This window comes from Tenrec ecaudatus, chromosome X (genome assembly GCF_050624435.1).
Source record: "Tenrec ecaudatus isolate mTenEca1 chromosome X, mTenEca1.hap1, whole genome shotgun sequence".
Lineage (NCBI taxonomy): Eukaryota > Metazoa > Chordata > Mammalia > Afrosoricida > Tenrecidae > Tenrec > Tenrec ecaudatus.
This window is the reverse complement of record NC_134548.1, coordinates 55,784,710-55,809,901: the sequence shown is the minus strand read 5'-3', so window position 1 is coordinate 55,809,901 and position 25,192 is coordinate 55,784,710. Positions and strand designations below refer to the sequence as shown.

At 41.4% G+C, this 25,192-nt stretch overlaps 1 protein-coding gene across 3 annotated transcripts in view; it reads right to left on the bottom strand.

Annotated features, from left to right (window-relative positions):
- CLCN5 (chloride voltage-gated channel 5) overlaps positions 1–1,080 on the bottom strand; it is a 182,423-nt gene extending 181,343 nt beyond the window's left edge. For all 3 annotated transcript variants that reach the window (XM_075538833.1, XM_075538832.1, XM_075538830.1), the window contains exon 1: positions 866–1,080. The gene's annotated coding sequence lies outside the window, so the exon portion shown is untranslated. The remainder of the gene's footprint in view (positions 1–865) is intronic.
- Positions 1,081–25,192: the final 24,112 nt, after the last annotated feature.

Here is a 25,192-nt window from a genome sequence, read left to right as displayed (position 1 = left end):
TTATGGAAAGGTTCCGTAAGTTCAGGAAAACTAAGAACTCAAACACTCTCAAGATTAACTCACCAAGGCAAAGCACCCCTGGTGACTTATCTGGAAGCTGAAGTATGCCCCTTTCCCCCCACCCCCATCCTCCACAATTTTGCCAGCAGTTGAGTACAGATCTGAACCGACAGAGACAAAGCCAAATTTCACATCTCTGTCATTAAACTCGGGTAGATGCTAATAATGTACAAAGTTTATGTAAAGCAAATTCTCTTTGGTTTCTTTTGTGCTCCGAGCTTCTGGGTTTTCCTCTCACTCGGAGCAGCTTACATTGACATTATCAAGGGAGCGCATAAACTTCTCTGGAACTCCAGGAAACTGGTTTGCTGAGATGTTCATACAGATAAAGGAACTTCAAGATAGAGGCAAAAGCTTGCCCTTTCAGGGTAAGGAACCATCCGCACGCATTCGGAGGGAAACGGGAAACTCGCAGCTACTGCTTTTCAGAGAGCTTGCACTCAGCGTCTCAAAGGCACACACAAACCCGCGAGTCCAGGGCAAGCGAGAAGGGGGCCCCGACCGCGCCGCGCCGCGCCGTAGCCCTCAAAGCCATCGGTGCGAGGAAAGTTCGCTGGCCCGGCTGAAGGAGCCTGGCGCCCAGACGAGGGCTGGGCTCCCGAGAAGGTGCCGCCGCGTACTGGCTAGAACTCGTCCGAATAACTCCTCCGAGGGTTAGACAGCGGCCGCGGGGCTCGGGGTCCCGCCGGGCAGCCGCGCGCTTCCCCCAGTCGCTGTGTCCTCCCAGGGAGTTCAGCGCGGTGGGCCAGGAGCCAGGGGCGCCACGAAGAAACTGGGGAGGTGGGGACAGCCCTTTTGTCTTTACCTGTCGCTGAGTCAGAGGCGGCAGAGACCGTGGCCGCCACCGGCGGGAGGAGCGCTCCGTTGGCGCTGGCGTCCAGGACGGCAAGTTGAGCGAGCGCCCCACGTAGCCGGCAGAGCTTCATTCACACTCCCCTCTTGAGGAGGAGGGGGGGAGCGGGGCAGGCGCACAGCTCATGTGACTGGCGCCTCCTACGGGCTCGGTGAGGCCGACGTCGGCGCATGCGCGCCAAGGCCAAAGCCCGCAAGCTCCAGGGGCCCCTCAGCCGAGGTTGGGAGGGGGCTGAGGCCAACGACCTAGGCGGAGAAAACTGCGAAGATGCTATGGGGCGGAGTTTCAGTTCGCGCAATCGCATTGGGTCGACCCTGCTTCGCTGCCATATTTAATTCGCTGGGCGGGCCCTAATCCAGGACTGGGCGTGGCAATAGTATAGGAGAAGAAATGCTCCTTTAGTTACCGAGTTTGTGAATGCCTTGAGTTTTGTCCTTAGAATAATTTTTTCCCCTGAGACCCTTGCCCATAGAGTAGTTAGTTAATTCATGTATTTGGAGCCTCTTTTTTTTGTATGTATTTTGAGCCAATTAATGTGACTTCATCTCACATATTTTGGGCATGTTCTTAGGATAGACTAGGCCTTGGAAAAGAACATCATTCTTCAAAAATACACAAAAATAAAGAAGTCCAGAAAGGTTAAGGAATGGTGATAAAATATAGTGATTTTTGTAGCAACCAATTTGAGCTTCATAGAACACTGGAAAATCCATATCTGCACTGAAGCTATCAATATTATCTTCATTTAAATAGTTACAAAACTGAGGCTCAGAAAAGCAAACATTATAGGACCAGAAGCACATCCTGAGTCTTCTGGTTCAAAGCCTTTCCCTAGGTTGGGAGTCCTGGCGGCATAGTGGATTACGCTTTGGTTGCTAACAAAGTCAGTAGTTCAAAACCACCAACCCTTCCTTCTGTGGGGCAACGATGAGGTTTTCTGGTTATGCCCAGTCCTATAGGGTCTCTATGAGTCAGAATGGACTCTACAGCAGTGAATTATCTAGGTTGAAATAAACAGCCCTTCAGCTTACAAAAGAGAAAACCTAGGCCAAGGGAGGTACATAGACTTGCTTAAAATGAGTCAATTAATTTGTTATTGAGAGAACTAAGACTAGAATCAAAAATCAACGTAGCTAATTGTGCTCTAATCTGGAATCTACTAGAATAAGCATACTTGACTGCCTGGTTACGTGCTGAGGAATAAAAAACCCAACTTCTAAAGGTCACCAGGGACAAATTTGTAGTTCCACTGAGTCTGGCTTTTTGACTGCTTGCAAAGAAAAGGAATCCTGGTGGCACAGGGGCTAACAACTAAACGACTAACTGAAAGATTGGCAGTTCCAATTCACCAGTTGTTCCATAAAAGAAAGATGTGACAGTCTGCTTCTGTAAAAATTACAGCCTAGGAAATACTGGCAGAGGGGTGGGGGCTTCATCTATACAGGTCCCTGATTTGGAATCAACTCAAATGCAACAGGGCTAATGGGGGAAAACACTTCACATCAGAGAAACAACTAGGCATTCCATGAAACGGGGGTGGGGTGGGTGGGGGGTTGTCATTGTAGTATTTAGGAGAAGGGTAAAGTTTAGGTTTATTTTTAATGAGGTAGTGTCTTGGTAAGCTGAAAGCAAAGCAGAGCTGTTTGTACAGGGCTGGATTGCAAAGTGAGCCCAGAGTCCTGTTTACTTGGAAACCACAAAATGAAAATGGATGTGGAATGTTGTATCCAGATAGCCCTTATCTGAAGCTCTACACTTAGTTTAAAATCAAGGCTGCTTCTCTCTGTCAAAGATATTTACGTCCTCCAGACAAATGTTGGATATTTTAAACTTACTGATATGATTTCAGGCAGCAGAGTTTCTCATAGTTAATGATTTTAGAGAACAAAGATTCTCAGTGAATGAAAAAGCAGTAGCCACTCAAATAAAGAGGTTGTTATCATTTTTCAGCTGCAGCTTGTCTTTTGGAGAAATGCTGTTCTCAGTTAAATCTGTAGCTGCCTTTATCCCAGTGTCTGTTTTCCCAGCTGTCTGTTATCCCAGTGTGATGAATGACCGGGTGAATTTTTACTCAGTCTAAGCTAATTTTAACTCTCTCACTTGGTAAGACTTATGGGTGTGGCAGGGGGTGGTCTGCTACAAGTAATTAGAAAGAATCCAGAACAGTACTGAATCATTTGATAAAGGTCAAAGCCAAGTGAAGTTAACACCTTGTACAACGGTGTACAAACAGGAAATCATATATATGAGGAGCTGTGAATAGTCTTGAATCTGAGTGAAGCTTAGAATAGGAAAGTGTAGGGGACTTGTGGGAGATATAAATAGAAGATACGTTGAGGCCCAATTTTGGAGGATCCTGAATGGTACACTGAGATTTGTATTCAATTCAGAAAATCGAAAAGAATTAGGTGTTGATAATGCAATCAATCTCTTTACTACAGCGGTTCTCAACCTGTGAGTCGCCGCCCCTTTGGGGGTCAAACAACCCTTTCAGAGGGGTTGCCCAATTCATAACTGTAGCAAATTCATAGTTATGAAGTAGCAACAAAAATAATGTTATGGTTGGGGGCGTCACCACCACATGAGGAACTGTATGAAAGGGTCGCGGCATTAGGAAGGTTGAGAACCACTGCTTGACTGGAATTCTTCTTTAAGAAGTATGAAGTATCTGAACCTTAGTAGGCAGTGCCTTTGTGCTAATATGAGAAGAACACCTCTGAAAAGCAGGCTGCCATCAGTGTCACTGACTGTACATGTAGATACTCTTCAACTGGTGTGTGCTCTCCTGTATGCATTCTCAACAACAAAATCAATACATTTCTTTGAAAAGTGTATTTGGGGTGATTGTACAAGAAGAGGTCGGTTTGTTTGCTCACTTTTATTGTTACTCTAGGATTGAGGAGCTGGAGCTGATTTTCAGTTTCAGCAAGAGGCTCCACTGGTGAGAGAAGAAATGAAAAGTCAGAAGAAGAAAAAAAAAAGGTAATTAATGGAGAAAATGCTAAAGGAAATGGAGATGAACTCTAAAATACAAGTTAACGTTGGGAAAGACACCTCCTCATCTGACACAGAAGAAAGGGAGGCAGTGGCAAGGAAGGTAAAGGGGCTTTATTAGATAAAGTAATTTGCTGAGAACGAGAGAGTGGGAACAGGTTATAATGCTTTTAAATAGAATAACATTCACCCTAGGTAGCAGAGTATAAAAGGTAGGGTGGTGTAAATAGGTAATGCATTAGGTTGTTCATCTAAAATTAGAGGTTTAAAGAATCAAAAGTGCCTTAGAAGAAAAGCCTGATGATCTACTTTCCCTGAATTTTGCGATTGAAAACGTTATGGAGAACAATTCTTCACGAACACACATAAGTGTTTGCCATGAGTCAGAGTCAACTTGACAGCAACTGATACGTAATGGAGATTACAGGAATAGATCATTGTTAGCTGCCATCTACTTGGCCCTGACTCATAGCAACTCTATGCACAGAGACCAAAATGCTGACTTGTCCTGATCCATCTCCATGATCAGTGTGCATCAAACATATGTGATCCATAAAATTTTCTTTTAAAAAATCATTTTATTGGGGGCTCTAACAAATCTTATAACAATCCATCATTCAATGGTATCAAGCACACTTGTACATGTGTGTTGCCATCAACATTTCCAAAACAATTTCTTTCTACTTGAGCCCTTGGTATCAGCCCCTCTTTTTTCCCCTCCCTCCACCACCCTCATGAAACCCTGATCACTTATATATTATTGTTCTTTTGATTCTTAACACTGTCCGTTGTCTCCCTTCACCCATCCTTCTGTTATTTGTCCTTAGGATTTTCATTGGCTGATTTTCAGAAGTAGATTTCAAGGCCTTTCTTCCTAAGAAAAAATTAGTCAGGAATATAAGGTTACTACAAGTAGACATCCCAGAATTTCAATATAGAAGGAGTTGAAGGAAAGCAGTCTGGTTATTAGCTTTACTTGGATTATAAAAGTATAAATTTATTTGCGGGTGTTTGGATGTGGGTGAACTTTAGAATAAGAGAGTTGTAATACACTCAGGTCACCACTTGGTACTGCTCCTGATTTCTGAGCAATTTGGAGAGCCTCCCCATCCTGTCTCCGCCCACCCACCCCCACTCCCATCCCACCCCACCTCCCACCCAACTCCCCCCCCCCACAAACACACACAACAGCAACAAAACTTTCCTGTGAAGGAGTCAGTTGTGACTCATAGTGACCCTATAGGACAGAGTAGAACTGCCCTTGTGCATTTCTGAGACTGTAGAAAGCCTCATCTTTCTCCCATAGTAGTTTCAAACTGCTGACCTTGTGGTTAACAGACAAATGTGTAACCATTATGCAGCCAGGGCTCCCCAGTTGGGTTTTTTGAAGTACATTTCAAAGGAAATCTTAAACAAATTGTAAAGCAAAATAGCATGCGCATGCATCTGTGGCTAGACTGACTGGGTTCAAAACCAACAAAACTCAAGAAAAACACTTTGCTCAAGTTATTGCCACTCTACTTCAGTTATCTTCACTATAAAATGGGGTGTTGATTGTTATATGCCGTCGAGTTCTGACTCACAGCGACCCTGTGTATAGCGGAAGGAAACATTGCTTGGTCAACCACTATCCTCACACTTGTGTGTTTGAGCTCATTGTCGCGACCACTGAGCCCATCCAGCCTCTCTTTCCCTGGTCCTGTGCTTTACCAAACAGGATGCCCTTCTCCAGGGACGGGTCTCTCCTGACAACATGGCCAAAATACATGACGCAAAGTCTTGCCAGCAGACTCGCTTCTAAGAAACATTTTGGCTGTACTTCTTCTGGGATGGATTTGTTTGTTCTTCTGGGAGGTCAGGCTAAACTGCAATAGTAGAATTGAATTATTAGTAGCTGTCAAGCAGTTAGAACAGAATGTTAGAGCTTATCATTATCATTGCCACTGCGCTTTCCGCCTTTGGGTTCCCAAATATTGCAGGAACTGTTTGCGTGATGAAAGAGTGCCTATGCAGCAATAGTTAGAGTACGGTCTTTATAGGACAGAGGGAACAATTAGCCCCAAATCAAACCCATTGCCATCCAGTGGATTCTGATTGGTAACAATGGCCCCTTGGGTGCTTCCAAGGCTCTAACCTTAACAGAAGCCGACTGCTATCTCTTTCTCCCACAGAGAGACTGGTGAGTTTAAACTGGCCGATTTCAGTCAGCAGCCTAGCACTTTAACACTGTGCCATGAAAACTCAAACCAAACTCACTGCCATGAAGTCAGTGCGCACTCATAGTGCCCCTATAGGATAGGCTAGAATTGTCCCTGTGGGTTTCCAGACTGTAACTCTTTACGGGAGTAGAAAGCCTCATCTTTCTCCCGAGGAGCAGTGGCTGGTAGATCCAAACTGCTGATCTTATGGTTAGCAGTCTGACGGGTAACCAGTATACCACCAGGGCTCTCCGGGTGCCAATAGGACCTCTCCAATTTAATCAAAAGAGGTCAATTTTATTTGTTAACTGTTATTCCCTAGATCACACTTCAAAGAACCTCAGCCAGGTGTCCCGCAAGAGGACTTGGCCAAGAGAGTATAGAGTGTAGACAGACCGAGGTAACAGGATTCTCTATTCCCCTCCCCTCCCCTTGAGGACAAAACTAAAATAATTGCCCGCCTCACCCTCTACAAATGACAGTTAACAGACATTTTGTGAAACACTTTTTCAAGTGTTTCGAAGCAAAGTGTAAATACAAAGTGATCTTAAAGGTTAACTATTAAGAGAGTATGAAACAGTAAGTGTCTCTGTGTTATAAATGGTAGCTCATTAGAGTCAATTTTGCAAAAGAAACATTTCCAGAGTAACAGATCACTGTGACACTAAACTTCCACATCGACTGCAGCTTTAATTTTTAGATTAACACTGCAATAGAGACTGGAAATAATTACGTAAGTACAGAATAGTGAGTGGATTTTTCTGGTATTGTTCTTATTTATTTGTTGCAAAGTTTGTTGAGCCTTTATTATTGTGCCTGCCCTGTTAGCCCTTAGTGGTACTAGGGGAATGTCTGCGATGGTTCTAGGTTCAGAGGGCAGAATAAAAGGAAAAATGTTCTCTTCCTCTGGAGACCTATAAAGATGGTTCAAACTTAAAAAAAAAAAAGCCACAGAATCAATGCCATCCAGTACATCCAATAACAACCCTGTAAGACAGGATAGAACTGACCTTGTGGGTTTTCACGACTGTAACTCTTTACTGGGATAGAAAACCTTATCTTTATCCTGAGGAGCAGCTGGTGGTTTCAAACTTCTGACCTTATAGTTAGCAGCCCAACATGTAACCACTATGCCAACAATTCTGAGAATAGAGTTATCTGGATCATTTAGTAAGTTTCCTATATGGGGAGAACTTGGTATCAAAATCAACAAATGACTTATACACCAATAACAGATCATCAAACCAAACCCATTGACTCATAGTAACTCTGTAGGACAGAATAGAACTGCCTCACAGAGATTGTAAGGCTGTAAATCTTTACGGAAGCTGACTGCCACCTCTTTCTCTTGTTGAGCAGCTGGTGAATTTCAATGGCCAAACTTTTCATTAGCAATTGAGTGTTTTAACCTCTGTGCCACCAGGGCTCCTACCAGTAACAGATGGCTAAACTTTTAATTGGAGAAAGGCTTATGAAAATTGTAGTAAATATGTATGTGCCTGTATTTAGGCCTCTATAAATGTCCTTTGCCTCCTGGTTCGTTCCTCTATTTCCTTTTACTTTCCTCTTGTCCCACCATCATGTTCAGCCTTCATTCAGGTTTAGTAATTCCTCGCTGCTACATTGTCCTTGATTAAGCCCCACTAGGCATCCTACGACCTTCCTTACATTGATTTTAGTTCACTTGTTGTTCCCTTGTCACTGGGTTGGTTCTGCCCACCCCCTCGTCCCCCACTTCTTTTCTCTCACCCCCCTTCTCCTGTATCCCCCTGGAACCAATGGTCCCGTTCTTTTCATCCCCAAATTATTTATCCCACCCATCTTATCTAGATAGACATGCAGATACATTAATAAGTGCAAAAACCAGACAAAGCCAAATAAAACAACAAAGGAAGTCAAAACCAATAAAACAATAACAACAACAAAACAAAATAATAAAAACAAAGCCACTGAGAAAAATGGAAAAGCCTATAAACAGTTTAAGGTCTGTTTGTTGGTCTTCATGGGTGTTTTCCGGTTGAGTCTGATGGGGTGCCACACTCTGTCTCCAAAGTCTATTTTTGGTATTCCCCAGGGATTTCATCACTCTGCTCCCCCTGCTGCTCTGCTGCATGCCCTCAGTGCCTCACCCCAGCGTGATGGGACTAGACCATGCACTGGTCCCACTCTGTATCTTCAGTGTTGTCCCCCGCAGCACCATGGTTCAGTAAGGGACATTGTGTACCATGGTGGGGCCGACCCTATGATCCTACCCATGAGTTGTCTACTGCTCTGAGCAGGAACATTGTCCTCGGGGCTTGGTGGACCAGGATGACCTCTTCTCCCTTTCCATTTCTCCCGTGTGCTCTGATCCAATTTTGCCCTCTCCCCAAGCTGTAGCCCCAGTGCTGTGCTCTGAAGTGCATTCTTTTTTTTTTTCATTTAATAAATCTTTTTATTGGGGCTCATACAACTCTTATCACAATCCATACATACATCAATTGAGTAAGGCAGAGGATTATGTCCTCTAGTTGGGATAGGCGCCGGCCCCACAGACTTCTCTACTAGTTTCCTGGTACATGCTGGTATGTTGTATACACTTCTTAAAGCATCGAGTTGAAGACTGATCTCTCTCTCTCTCTCTCTCTCTCTCTCTCTCTCTCTCTCTCTCTCTCTCTCTCTCTCTCTCTCTCTCTTTCTCTCTCCCCTGTGGAGAAATGAACAATATGGAATTGAACTATGTACTCATATCTATATGTTAAGAATTAAAGTTTCAGATGGACGTTGGGCCTCGACTCAAGTACTCCCTCAACACAAGAACACTTTGTTCTAATAATCCAGCAGTCTGTGATGTTCACCTTCTGAACACAATCGCTGAAGACAAAATGGGTGCATAAGCAAATGTAGTGAAGAAAAATGATAGTGCCCAACTATCAAAAGATATAGAGTCTGGGGTATTAAAGTTTTAAAGATAAACGAGGGGCCATATAGCTGAGAAGCAACAAAGCCCACATGGAAGAAGTACACCAGCCTGAGTGATAATGAGGTGTCAATAGGATCAGGTATCAGGCATCTAAGACCCAGAACAAAATCATACCCAATGTGAATGGGGAAGGGGGGGAGAACTAATGCCCATCTGTAGACAATTGGACATCCCCTCACAGAAGGGTCACAGGAAAGAGATGAGCCAGTCAGGGTGCAGTATAGCACCAATGAAACACACAACTTTCCTCTAGTTCTTTGGTGCTTCCTTCCCCCCACTCTCATGACCTTAATTCTATCTTAAAAATCGGATTAGACCAGAGCATGCACACTGCTACAAATAAGAGCCCACAACACAGGGAATCCAGCAGGAGAGATAAACTCCTCAGGGCCAACAATGAGAGTAGAGATGCCAGGAGGATTAGGGGAGAGTGTGGGGAGAAGGGGGAATTGATCACAAGGATCAAACTATAAGCCCCTCCCAGGGGGATGAATAATGGAAAAGTGGGTGAGGGGTGACTGAGGACGATGTAAGATATGGAAATAATAATCGACAACTAATCAAGGGTTCATGAGGGAGGACAGGCAGGGGAGGGAGGGGGGGAATGGGGAGCAGATATCAGGGACTCAATGAAAAGAGAATACTTTGAAAATGATGATGGTGGCATATGTGCAAATGTGCTTGACACACTGGATGAATGTATGGATTGTGAGAAGAGATGTAAGAGCACCCAATAAAAGTATTTTTTAATTGTAGTAAAATGGCATTGTTTGTTAAGACCAAATGCTAAAATACTGAAAACATACTCTCTGTGGAAGTGGAACCTCTTATAAATTGTAGGTTGAAGTCTCCTTATAAATTTCTAGTAGAAGTGCAATTGGTCAATTGAGGGAAATTTTGCAATAACTATAAAAAATGAATACAAGAAACTTTAACTCTGAAATTCCATGTCTACAAATTTCTCCTCCAGTTATATATGCATGTGTGCAAAATGTTGCATATACAGATTTGTTCACAATAACATTGTAACAACAAAAAATTAGAAACAACCACACGTCCTTCAATTGTAGCTGTTAGGTGCTGTTAAGTGGATTCTGACTCAAAAGGACTCTATATCCAGCAGAATGAAAATTGCCCAGTTCTGTACCATCCTCACAATTATATCGGTTGAGCCTATTGTAGTCGTTTTGTCAATTCATCTCCTTGGAGATGGTCCTCATTTTCAATTGCCCTCCAGTTTACCATGCATGATGTCCTTCTCCAGGGACTGATCTTCCTGTGAAAATGTCCAAAGTACATGAGATTAAGTCTTTTCATCCTCACGTCCAACAAGCATTCTGGCTATACTTCTTCCAAGATAGATGTATTTGTTCTTCTCACAGTTCAAGGTATTTTCAATGTTCTTCACCAACACTATAATGCAAAGGTATCTATTGTCCTTAATTTTCACATGCATATGAGGCTATGGAAAATACCATGGCTTGAGTCCAGCACACCTTAGTCTTCAAAATAACATCTTTTCTCTTCAGTGCTTTAAAAGGTCTTGTACAGCATATTTGTCGAAAGGAATCCATCATTTGATGTCTTGACTGCTACTTCCGTGAGTGTTGATTATTGATTCAAGCAAGATGACATCTTTGACAAATTTTTAATCTTTCCTCCTTTTATCATGATGTTGGCCCATTTGTGAGGATTTTGGTTTTCTTTGCAGTCCATACTAAAGACTGCAGTCCTTGACCTTCATCAGCAAGTGTCCCAAGTCCTTCTGGATTTCAGAAATCAATGTAAAAATTGCAGGTTTTTAATAGGCCTTCCCCCAATTCTGATACCCCATTCTTCTTCATATAGTCCAGCTTCTCAGATTATCTGCTGAGCATACATATTGAATAAATATGGTTAAAAGATACAATTCTGATGCACACTTTTCCTAATTTCCAAAAGAGGTTTATTAGTAGGCCAGTTACATAATCTCCTGTCAACTTGTGAAGGGGTGCAATCTATCCTGTCAATTAGGTCATAGACAATGAGACCTATGTATGGGCATGGCCTTCTCCTGAGCATTCTGGGAACACCTATCTTTCTCCTGGGAGTACGCACACACACACACACACACACACACACACACACACACACACATACTCTCTCTCTCTCTCTCTCTTTCTCTTTTTTTCTCTCTCTCACTCTTTCTTCTTCTTCTTCTTCTTCTTCTTCTTCTTCTTCTTCTTCTTCTTCTTCTTCTTCTTCTTCTTCTTCTTCTTCTTCTTCTTCTTCTTCCTGCTGACAAGACACATGGAGCTTGATGGAGCTAGAGCCCTGGAGATGGAGGAGCCACATGGAGACCCCTGCCAGCACTGAGATCTTCCTCTGCCACTGGATCCACAAGACTTTCAACCCACTGGCCTGTGATCTTCCTGCATTCGGCATCATTGCATGTGTTATTTGAGTATGAAGAATAATTCATAGACTGGTATTGGACATATGAGCTAGTATTGGACTTATGGACTTTATCTAACAGGGTGAGGGTGTTTTCTTAACATACAATTACTCTTTGATATAAACCTCTTTCTTATATACATATGAGTCTCCCTGGATTTGTTTCTCTAGTCAACCCAGACTAACATAAATAGTGTTAAAGATATTCAATGGGGAAAATTAGAAGTTCGTTATATATTTATATTTAAAATTATCTATGGCACACAAAGTGAAAAAAGCAAGATGTAAAGCTATGTATTGACTTTTGTACCATGGAAGTGCATTATCTATTCAATGATATATTTTGTAAAGATTATAGAAAAATTGAATAGCCTCTTAAACATAGCATTTAAATTCAAGAGCCAGTGGGCAACTCATTGATTTGATGTTGGCTAAAATAAGATCCCACTAGTCTAGTGCATATACTAGTAAGTCAACAATATGCAAAAGCACAATATTTATAGTTCTCTAATTGGGTGCCGCTATGCATAAGGTTTTCAGTGGCTTCTTCCTTTGAATTGGGGAGCCAAATCCTTCATTGTTGTCTGTCCTTGGTCTGGAAGCTCTGCTGAAAGCTGTTCATTTTGGGTGACCCGCTGGCATTTGAGACACCTGTGATATAGCTTCCAGCCTCCCAGCAACACACCAGCCACTGCAGTAGGACACACTGGCAAACTGCATCAATGGGCTCAGGCATGGGAACACTTGTGAGGATGGCACAGGACATTTCGTTCTGTTGTACATAAGGGGGCTGTGGGTCAGAGACAACTGGATGGCCCCAACAATTTGCTCAGCACAATTGTTCATCGTTAGTTTTCATGTGAAGTTTTAATTTTCAAAACTCTATTGTGAGAGATGTTGGGTTTGGGTCTTTTTTTGATGTTGGTTTTTTAAAACGTTTTTTTATCATTTTATTAGGGGTTTGTACAACTCATCACAATTCATGCATGCATCAATTGTGTCAAGCACATTTGTACATTCATTGCCCTCATCATTCTCAAAACATTTGTTCTCCACCCAAGCCCCAGGCATCAGCTCCTCGTTTTACCCCCTCCCTTTCCGCTCCACCCTCCCTCATGAGCCCTTGATAATTTATAAATTATTATTTTGTCATAACTTACACTGTCCAATGTCTCCCTGGTGTTGTTATTTTTAAGAAGGGTAAATAGGAGGGTTTATTTAGGAAATGGTTTTGAGAATTTGCATATATCGTGTCTGTAAATCCAGTCAGCTCTATATAAACCTGTCCCATGAGAGAATTAAAGCACAATGGAATAGTTGTGATTTCTTTGAACCACTATGATACCTATTTATCAAGTACTAGATGAGTTTCTTAGGGACAGAATTCATGTCCGATAATCCCTTAGCTTGAAAAGTACATCCTTTATATTCTTTATGGCAGTACTTTAAAAAAATCATTTTATTGGGGGCTCTTACATCTCTTATAACCATCCATCATTCAATAGTATTAATCACAATTATACATATGTTGCCCTCATCCTTTTCAAACATGTTTTTGTTTGTTTTTTAAATTTTTTTATTGGGGTCTCTAACAACTCTTATCATCATACATACATACATACATTGTGTCAAGCACATTTGTACATGTGTTGCCATCATCATTTTCAAAACATTTTCTTTCAACTTGAGCCCTTGGTATCAGTTCCTCATTTTTTTTATCCCTTCCCCACCCTCCCAACCTCATGAACCCTTGATACATTATAAATTACTATTATTTTCACATCTTCCACTGTCCACTCTCTCCCTTCACCCACTTTTCTGTTGTTCATCACCCTGGCAGGGCAGGGGTTTTAAGTCAATCATTGCTATCAGTTCCCCCTTTCTTCCCCCACCTGCCCCCCACCCTCATGGTATTACTACCCCCATTATTGTTCCTGAGGGGTTTATTTGTCCTGGATTCCGTGAGTCCAAAGTTCTTATCTGTACCAATGTACATGCTCTGGTCTAACCGGAATTGTAAGGTAGAACTGGGTCATGATAGTGGGAGGAGGAAGCATTAAAGAACTAGAGGAATGTTGTGTGTTTTGTCAGTGTTATACTGCACCCTGGTTGACTCATCCCTTCCATGTGACCCATCTGTGAGATGTCCAATTGTCTATAGATGGGCTTTGGGTCTCCACTCTGTCACCCCCCCCCCCAAGTTCACATCAATATGATTGTTTGTTTTGAGTCCTCTGATGCCTGATACCTGATCCTGTGGACACCTCATGATCACACAGGCTGATGTGCTTCTTCAATGTGGGCTTTATTGCTTCTTAGCTAGATGGATGCTTGTTTAACTTCAAGCCTTTAAGACCCCAGATGCTATATCTTTTGATAGACGGGCACCATCAGCTTTTTTCACCACATTTGTTTATGCACCCATTTTGGCTTCAGCAATCTTGTCAGGAAGGTGAGCATAACAGAATGTCAGGTTATTAGAACAAAGTGTTCTTGGGTTGAGGGAGTACTTTAGCAGAGGCCCAATGTCCATCTGCTATCTAATACTTGACATATAAATATATGTACATAGATCTATGTCCTTATCATTATATATAACTATATTTACATATGTACATGCCTGTATTTATAGCTCTATAAATGTCCTTTCCTCCTAGTTATTTCCTCTATTCCCTTTTGCTTTCCTCTTGTCCCATTATGTTTGGCCTTCATTCGACTTTCAGTAATTCCTCTCGGCTACATTGCACTTGATCAAACCCCACCAGGCATTCTACACCCTCCTTGCCATCGATTTTGATAATTTGTTGCTCCCTTGTCCCTGAGTTTGTTGGCTCTCCCCTTTCTTTCCCCCACTTCCCTCTCTCCCATGCCCCCCCCCAGAACCATTGGTCCCATTATTTTCTCCTCCGTATTGTTTATCCTGCCATAAATAAACGTGAAAAAAACATCCTGTAAATACTTCCAGGTCTGTCTGTTGACCTTTATGAATGTTTTCCAATGGAATCTGATCAGGTGCCAAGACCTGCTCCTCTTGCTGCTCTCTTGCACTCCTTTGGTGTTTCACCCTGGGGTGTGTGTGTTGAGTGGGGGTTAGGGAGGTCAGACTGGGAACAATTCGCACACTGTGTTTCCTGTGCTTTCCCCCATAGTGCTATGTATCATTGAGGGGATGGTGTGTCTCACGGTGGGGTCAGCCCTATCTATGGTCCTCTCTGTGCATTGGATGCTCAGAGCAGGAATATCGTCCTTGGGGCTTGGTGGGCCAGGATGCCATTCTCTTCCTCCCCTCCTCTCCCCTCTCCTCTCTCCTCTCTCTCATCTCCCCTCTCCCTCCTCCCCTCTCCTCTCTCCTCTTTCCCATATCCCCTCTCCCCTTTCTCCCTTCTCCCCTCTCTCCACTCTCCCCCGTTTCACCTCTCTCCTCTCTCCCCTCCACTCCTCTTCTCTTCTCCTCTCCTCTTTTCTTTTCTTCTTCTTCTTCTTCTTCTTCTTCTTCTTCTTCTTCTTCTTCTTCTTCTTCTTCTCTCTCTCTCTCTCTCTCTCTCTCTCTCTCTCTCTCTCTCTCTCTCTCTCTCTCTTTCTCCTTCCCTCTTAGTTCGCTCCAGTGTGCTTTGAGCAGACCCCCCTCTCTCCCCCAGCTGTATCTTCAGTGATCTCCTCTATAGAGCATTCCTCTGAGGAGTGGTTCCAGGTAGCTGGAATTGGGGCCAGCCCCTCAGACCTCTCTGTTAGTTCCCTGCTTCGTGCTGGTATGTTGCCTTCAAGTCTTCCTGCACCAGTTGAGTCCCTTTGCTGTGCAGACATAAAAAAATACCCTCCCAGCGGATGAGTTAGTATGATAGTACTTTTCAAACGATTTATAGGGAAGGATCATTTTGCCCCCAAATCTATCATGTTTATATAAAATACAATTTTTAAGAACATCTAGAGATATAAAATGCAAAGGTATATAAAATGCAAGTCCACTTTTAGTATTATATTCAACACATATAAAATTATTCTGTTCAATTGTTATTAATATTTCTAAACATTTACTGTCAATTTATTTTCCTGGACCAGTAATGAACAGTTTATGAATCAGTTCTGGGCCATCAACCACACTTTGTCTTACAACAAATAGTACATTCATTAAATACACCATTCTTATGGAGTGTTTTCTATTTTGCCGAGTGTTTTCACATTTCCTCCATTTTCAATGTTGATTTGGCCTTCAGAGTTATTGGAGCAGATTTTACACTTTCCATTTGATAGAAAAAGATGATGAGGCACACAATCAAGTGATTTACCTTCTCTAAATCAGCGTCCTCATTATGATTTCTCTTGCATTTTGTGGCAGAAACACTAGAAAAGACCTCCAATCAAAGAAATTTTCTCCCAAGAATTCCACCAACTAAAATAAAGTAGCAAACACTGCCTTATGTTTTCCAAATGACAGCATGGAATAATATAAAGAACAGGGACTACGAATGATACAGATACTTTGGCATCCAGGCTTAAGCAAGAGATTTTATATCTCAGCCTGTCTTCTTATCTCTAACGGATAAAAACAGCTCTCCCCAAGGCTGCACTAAGAGCTAAATGGTGTACGTAAATAGCACACAGTTCAGAAAGAATAGCTGTTTTACCAGGGGTTTTAGGATCAGTTCAGAAAACCCAGAACCAAAATTTAGGTTCCATTTAGAAAAACAAAACAAAAAAAGCAACCAAACTCACTACAGTATTAGTTTGCTCTGTAATTTACTCACATGGAATGAGCACCATCTGCTGGTACAAAACGTGGTCCAGAGAATATGAGATTGTTTTCTGTAGGAATGAGATTTGCTAAGGAACCATTCACTGATTCGCTTTCTCTTTTTGCATGGGCTACTCAGAACGTCCGTGGGTGGTTCAAACGGTTACTCACTTGACTACAGGCTGAAAGGTTGATAGCTCTAATCTACCCAGAAGTGCTCAATGAACAGATCTGCGGACCTGCTTCTGAAAGGTTACAGCCTTAAAAACCGTATGGAACTATTTTCTGCACACGTGGTGTCACTATGAGTCACAATCAGCTTAATGGTAGGAGGCTTGGTTTTAGTAGAAGACTCAGAATCAAATGTTTGTTCCACCCCTTCCAAGTAAATAGGGATCTAAAGGTTGTATCTTGTATGTTAACCTTACCTTTACCTCCATTTTAATTTTCCTATCCGTATTTTCCTCTGGCTAATTATTTCATTTGAAATATTTGCTGTAGACCATTTTAAGTACTCTTTAGATATGCAGTGACTAGGTAAGAATACATTCTGCTTTGGGTTGATGTTAGTCTACTATGAATCTAATAATAATCTAGAATCTAATAATAAGCATAAGAGCAAGTAAGTTAGCTCTAAAATGCAGTGAAGGTGAAAATAACTAAAATTTAAAGGACATTCTAAGATCCCAAGCCTATGATGATGACATTGTTGTTGTTGTTAGGTGCCATTGAGTTAGCTCTGACCCATAGCGACCCTATGCACAACAGACTAAAATACAGCCTGGTCCTGTGCCACCCTCAGCATTTGTCCTATGCCTGAGCTCATTGATTCAACCACTGTATCAACCCATCTCATTGAGGGCCTTCCTCTTTTCCTCCACCCTTCTACCTTACCAAACATGATGTCCTCCAGGGACTGTCCTGACAATACGTCCAAAGTATGTGAGATGACGTCTTGCCATTCTTGCCTCTAAGGAACACTCTAGCCCGGTTTCTTCCAGTACAGATCAGTTTGTTCTTGTAGCAGTCCATGGTATTTTCAGTATTCTCCAAAATAACAAATCAAATGCCTCGATCCTTCCACAGTCTTCCTTAATCGATGTCCTACTTTCACATGCATCCGATGCAATAGAGAATACCATGATTTGGGTCAGGTGCATTTAGCCCTCAAAGATATATCATTGCTCTTTAATACTCTAAAGAGGTCTTATGCAGCAGATTTACCTTATGAGATATGACTTATGGTTTCTTGACTGCTGCTTCCATGAGAATTGATTATGACGCCAAGTAAGACAAAATCCTCGGTAAATTTAACCTTTTCTCCATTAATCATTATGTTACCTATTAGTACAGCTGTGAGGATCTTGGTCTTCCTTACGTTGAATTATAATCCATACTGAAAGCTACAATCCTTGACCTTCACTAAAAAGTGCTTCAGTTCCTCCTCACTTCAATTCCACCTCAGCAAGCAAGGTTGTGTCATCTGCATACCACAAATTGTTAATTAACCATCCTCTAATCTGTGATGATTTGCTCAACATGAAGATTGCAGTGGTCACTACAAAATAATATCAGGGCATTATTACCTGAGTGAAGTTGGGGGGTTTTATTTTATGTGTTGGTTGCCTACTCGTGCCATACAATGCTTCTTTCTTCCATCAAGTCAATGCACTCATAGTGACCCCCATAAGATAGGGTAGAACTGACCCTGTGGGTTTCTCAGATTGTACCCATTTACAGGAGTAGAAAGGCCCATCTTTCTCCCAAGGAGCAGCTTGCTGGTAATAGCCCAATATGTAACCACGATACCACCTGCACTTCTATACACTCTTTCACGTACAGAAAATATTGCAGGGAATAGCTGTCCTTAACTTACACTTTTTGGAGGGGAAGCTAGATAAATAAATACATAGGAATATGATTTACTGTCTGGAGGAAGTAAGTGCAACAGGGGTGGGAAGATGTGGTGGGGTACCAAGAGTTCCGGAGGGTTCACATGTAAAATAGGGAAGTCAGAGAATCCCTTGAGGGAAGAAGACACTGGGAAAATAACTTAAATGCAGAGCGAGAAGAGGCCAGGCTGGGAATCTGGAAACAGAGTATTTCAAGCAGAAAGAAGCTCTTAGATAAGATCATGCTTGCTGTGAATGGGAACAGTGAGGAGACCAGTGTGGTTAGGACAGTGTGAACCAGAAGAGAGTAAGTGATGAGGTCATAGAATTATTAAAGGACCAGTTTATGTGCAGAGTAATATTGAAACTTTGACTATTGTTCTTGCTTGAGGTATGTCTTGGAAGGGTTTTATATAAAGCATGACATGATCTTTGATATCAGGATTTGTTAACGGGTTCTATGTGTCTGTTATGAAAATCGTCAAGTGTGGCCCCACGGTTTGTGGCTTGAACAATTGGGGAAAATGATAGCCAAGCAGTTTGGGTGAGGGGAGTGACTGGAAATTCTGTTTGTAACATTTTAAAATTTGAAATAGCTGTTAAATATCAAAATGGCGATGTCAAATAGGCAGTTAGATGTACAGATTGTAGTTTGAAGAAGAGTTTGGGGCCCGAAATATACATTTGAAAGTTGGCAACATAGAGATGTTGTCTAAATCTATTCAATAGCCAGGAGAGAGATTGGAGACGATGGAGAGAAAAGAAAAGACCGAGGCCTGGCATAGTAAGAGATCAGAAAGCTGAGGAAGAATTAAAAACACGGCTCAGAAAAAGTAGCCATGAAGTAGGAAAATATTCACAAAAGTTTGGTGTCTGGAAGCAAGGAAAGAAAGCTTCACGAAAGAGGGACTCGTGACAGCCAAATTTTAAAAACCAGAAAACACCTAATTCAGAAAAGATGTTAGAAGCCTCATGGACTGTTGGTGGATTGTAAACATATACACCCACTATGCAAAATGACATGGCACTGCCTCAAACAATTGGAAATCAAAATTCCATAAGTTCCAACAATCCTTCTGCTGGGCATATATCTCCAAGAAATAAGTCCCGGTAAAATAGACATACGCACACCTGTGTCCATCACAATACTGTTCATAATAGCAAGAAGATGAAAACTACCCAAATGGCCATACGTAGGAGAATAGATAAGGAAACTGGTACACACACACAGGAGTACTATGCATTGCTAAAAAGCAATGTTGAAACTATGAAGCACCCCACAGCCTGGATCATCCTGGAGAACACTATGTTGAGTGAAATCAATCAATCGCAAAATGACAAATATTGTAAGAGGCAACTATTATAAGGGAAAAAAACAAGACAAACATTTTCATACAAAAGGGAACAGATTTTGGAGGTTACCCAACGGGGGTGGTGGCAAAAAATGAAAGAGGAAGCAATAGGCTAGAGGGTGGACAGATGTGAACTTGGATGAAAGGGAAGTTAGTAAACCAAAGGACAGACAAGAGAAATCTAAGGACAGGGGGAATATAAGCTATTGGGCGTTTGATAAATAGTTGAAACTATTGAAGAGAACAATGAAGATGGAAAATTGAAAACGCCCACCTAATTCACAATAAATAAGAGAGGGCAGTCTACTGAGTTAAATACTACTAAAGGATCAGGTAAAATGAAGACAACATTGGATTTGGCAGTGTGGGACTCACTGGTAACTTTAACAAGGTCACTTTGGGTAGAAGATAGGAAGAGAAAATACAAGTGTGTAAGTAAGAGGAGAAATTTCCTAAACAAGATGAAGCAAACACATTCATTTCTGTTCTTCTTCTTAAGTAAAATCCACAGGCACTCTATATTTGTATGTATAGCAAACATAAGACGACGCTGAAAGATGGAGAGAAGGCAGAACAGCTAGGAACTTTATGACCCAAGTAACGGTTACATTACAGCACTAGAATGGTGTCCACGGAGGCAGAGTGGGGAGCATCCTTTTCCAATGGTTGCAGGGCTTCTTCCTGCCCTAAAGCAAAGAAGAAGTAGGGAACATGACATTCTGTCCCCAATTGTTGGTAGCAAGGTGGTATTCCCTTCCTTCATTAATATTACAATGATGCAAGACAAAGTTTAAATATGACTCAGTCTCATGACTTAACACTCAAAATGGACAGGGTACAGATAAAAATCAGTAGTTAGTCCAAGAACCAGAAAAAAACTCAATTTAAATAAGACAAAACAATGTACAGACACCAAGACCAATGTGCCAACAATATTGGAATTCTATTACAAAGATGTGAAATAAGTGCTGCTATAATAAAAATAGATAGCTTTAACAAACAAATTAATTTTTCACAAGTTAGGAAGCTATGGATTCTGAATTCAGGATGTCAGCTCTAGAAGAAGGCTTTCTCTCTCAGCTCTGGGGGAAAGTTCTAGTTCCTTGACTCCTTGGGGTTCTTCATGTGGCTTGGTATCTTTTTTTTTTTTTTCACAAGAGAAAAGCTTGTAGTTAGTTCAGGGATTGTTTGCTAGCCCTTAGGAGCGTTTTCCAGTCCAGTCTGTTGGGGCACCACGCCCTGGCCCCAAAGTTCACTTTCAGCATTCCCTGGGGACCTGCCACTCCATTCCCTTGCTGTTCTGCTGCACTCCCCCAGTGATTTGCCTTGGTGTGGTGGGATGAGGTCAGGTGCAATTCCCACACTGTGTCTCCAGTGCTGTCCCCTGTATCGCCCTTAGTCACTGATTGGCATCATTTCTCATAGTGGGGCCAGCCATGTTGTCCTCTCTGTGGACTGGCTGCTCTACTCAGGAACATCATCCTCCCGGCCTGGTGGGCCAGGCTGTGCTCCACTCTCTCCTCCTGCCCCTTCATCTTCTCCCGTGTGCTCTGATCAGATATGTTCATCTCCCGGAGCGGCAGAGTCAATGTCGTCCTTTGGAACAAATTCTTTTCGGGGGAGGGGCAGTGGCTTGGTATCTTATCTTTTGTCCACCTCTGCATTCCTCACTTGCTAGATTAGTATTTTTCATATTTCAAAAGAGGTTGATTTCAGACACACTTTCCACTCACCCTGTCTCATTAACATACGTCTTTCCAAAATGAATTATAACCACAGGCATCTAGGTTAGGACTCACACCGCAGATTTGGACGGGGATAAAATTCAGTCCATAAGTAGCATACAATAGAAAAATGCTTCAAAGAGCATTTATGAACAGATTTGAAATGAGGTCGCTGTAAAGAAATAAATCATATAAAGGAGAATTAAATGGAAATTTTAGAACTGAAAACCATAATAATTAAAATTCTTAAACTCATCGAAAGGGTGTAACAGAAAAATAGAGACTACAGAGAGGGGAAAATGTGTGCACAAGAAGATGGAACATTAGAAGTCACCCAATATGAACAACAGACTGTAGACTGCAGAATAAAACAAAACAGTGACCTTAGGACTTGAGGAATTTCACAAAAGAGCTAACATTCATGTGATAAAAATCTCAGAAGGAGAAGAGAAAAATATGGGGCTGGAAGACAAACGAAAGCTCCTCGACAAGACAGATTGACACAGTGGCTGCAGCAAGAGACCCCCACTTAAGAAGGCTCCGGGTTGGCCGTGCTTCACTCCGCGGACCATGGGGACTGACTCAATGGTACTTAACAACAACAAAATGCATTGGCAAAAACAGCAAATGAAAATTGCCCAGATTCAATAAGCTGACTAAACTAAAAGAATAACGCTATAGATAAACCTTAAGAAAAACCATCCATGCCAGACACCTCATAATCAAACTTCTAAAAACTAAATATCAAAGAAAAAAATCTTGGAAGCAGCAAATAAGAAATAGCATCTTATCTATGGGGGGCGGGGGGTAGACACTGTCAATGAGGCATAAATAAATAAATAAATATATATATATATATATATATATATAAAACATACTTTTTTTTCTAGGGATGACTAAAATGACCCAAAAAGAATGACTAAAAGACATTCTCTAAATAGGAAGGAAATGCTAAAAGAAGGAATCTTGGAACATAAGAAGGAAAAACACACACCAGAAAGAGGGAAAATATAGGTAAGTACAAGATATTTTCATTCTCCTCTTGAAATTTCTAAATTATATTTTCCAATTGAAGCAAAAATTATAACACCATTGAATGTGATTCTTATGTATAGGAAATACTTAAGACAATTATATTGTAAATGGAGGAGGGCAAAGGAACTTTTTAAAAGTTCAAGTTCAAGTAATTTACAAGAATGTGAAAGGAAAAAAAATCAGAGAAAGGGGTAAAAAGAGGGAACAAAGAAAACAAAAACTAAAATGGAAGATGTAAGCATTTCGCTACCTAATACTGTCAAAATAAAGTGTCCCACAAGTGATTGCTTTTAAATAACAGAAATTTATTTTCTCAGAGATTTGGAGGCTAGAAGTCCAAATCAGGGAAGCAGTTTTAAGGGAGTTCCTTAGAACTCCTTGGAATTTTTTGGAGTTTTCTGGTATTCTTTACTGCCCCATGGCATCCCTTATCATTTCTTGGTTTTCCTAAGTGCTCCCTTGTGTCTATATTCCCTCTGTGTATGCCTCGGGATCTGTTCTGGATACTCTACAACTGAGTAGTGATTGGGTTTGGAATCTACCCTACCCTGGTATAATCTTTTTAACACAATAAAAGAAAAAAGGCATATTTAGAGGTACCAAAGGAAACCAAGCCCACTGAGGTTTAGTCCATTCCAACTGATGGCCAACCATGAGTTACAGAGTAGAACTGCCCCATAAAGTTTACTTGACTGTAATCTTTATGGAAGCAGATCACCAGGCCTTTCTTCCATGGTATCACTGGCTGAGCTTGAACCACCAACCTTTAAGTTATTAGATGAGTACAAACTATTTGCACTACCTAGAGACCTCATTTAAAGGTATAGGTGTTAGGATTTCAAAACATATTTTGGAGGAGGAACACAATTCAATCCTAACCAAATTCACTGCCATGGAGTAGATTCTGACTCATAGCAACCATAAAGAATAGAGTAGAACTGCCCCTGTAGGTTTCTCAGGCTGTAAATCTTTAACGGGGTAGAAAGTCTCAACTTTCGCCCATTAAGTAGCTGGTCATTTTGAATTGCTAACTTTTCGGTCAGCAGCCTAATGCATGACCCACTATGCCACCAGGCTTTCTAATCCACAACAAAAGCTCTACGATTTTAAAAGTTACATCAAATATAAAATACCAATTAAAACACATAGATTGAAAGGATAAAATGACATGTCCCCACTATAGGCTTTCTACAAGAAATACAGTTCAAATATATCAATATAAACCAAACAAGCTCACTGCCATTGAGCCAATCCCAATTCAGAGTGACAGGGCACAACTGCCCCTGTAGGTTTCTAAAACAGTGATTCTTTATGGGAGCAGAAAGCCATAAAATATGGACATGTTGAAATTTAAGGATGGAAAAATACATAGCATATAAGTGTTAATCAAAGGAAAGCAGTAGCGACTATATTAATCAGATAAAATAGACTTCAGAGTAAATAAAATTACTAGGGATAAAATGAAATATCACATAAAATAGTAATTAAATACATATATAAAACTATAGATCACCATCTTTCATAAATATAGATGCAAGAATTTATTAGCAAACTATGTTGTTACTAGGTGACAGGGAGTGAGTTCCAACTCACGGTGACCCTATGCACAACAGAATAAAACGCTGCCTTTCCCTCCACCATCCTCACCATTGTTCTGTTTGAAGCCATTCTTGCAGCCACGATGCCAATCCATCTCATTTACGGTCTCCCTCCTTTTTACTATTTTTTGTAATGCCCCTTTCTAGAAACTGGTCACTTCTAATAACATTTCCAAAGTATCTGAGATTCAGTCTGGCCATCCTAGCTTCTGAGGAGCGTGCCGGTTGTACTTATTCCAAGGAAGATACATTTGTTCTTCTGGAAGTCCATGTTTTTGTTTTTACAACACCATAATTCAAATGCATAATTTCTTCTCTGGTCTTCTTTATTTATTGTCCATATTTCACATGAATATGTTGTTGTTAGGAACCACTGCGATAGTTCCAACTCATAGCGACCCTATGCCCAACAGAATGAAAGACTTCACAGTTGTTCCTACCCTTGAGTCACTGTTGCAGCCACTGTATGGATTCCTCTCATTGAAGATCTTCTACTCTTTCTCTGCCCCTCTGCTTTACCAAGCATGATGTCTTCCTCCGGGGGCTGGATACTCCTGAGAGCATGTCCAAAGTTTGTGAGCGGAAGTCTCGCCATCTGGCCATATTTCTTCCAAGACAGATTTGTTTTGCTGACAGTGTCTTTTTAGCAGTCCATGGTACTTTCAATATTCTTGACCAGCAGCATAATTCAAATGCACCGTGTCCTCTTCAGTCTTCATTATTCAACTTTCACATGCATACAAGGCCATTGTAAATACCAGGACTTGGGTCAGGCGCACTTTAGTCCTCAAAGTAACACCCTTGCTTTTCAACATTATAAAGAGGTTTCGTGCGCATTTACTTAATGCAATAAGTCATTTGCTCTCTTGGAGGCTGCTTCCCTGAGCATTGATTGTGAATGCAAGCAAGACGAAATCCCTTATAACTTCAATCTTTTCTCCATTATTCAGGGTGTTTCCTATCAGTCCAATTGGGAGGATTTTGGTCGTCTTGACATTGAGTTGTAATCCATACATAAGGCTGTAATCCTAGATCTTCATCAGCGAATGCTTCAAGTCCTCCTCACTTTCAGTAAGCAAATCGCAGATTCTTAATAATTCTTCCTCCAATCTTGATGCTAGATTCTATTTCACATAATTCATCTTCTCTGATTATTTTCTATGTATATAGATTGAATATATATGGTAAGATGTTACAACCCTGATGCACACCTGTCCTGATTTTAAATCATGCAGCATTTCCTTGCTCTGTTAGCACAACTGCCTCTTGATCCGTGTACAAGTTCACATGTATATGAGGTGATTGAAAATACCATGACAAGGTCAGGAACACTTTAATTCTCAAAGTTACATCTTTGCT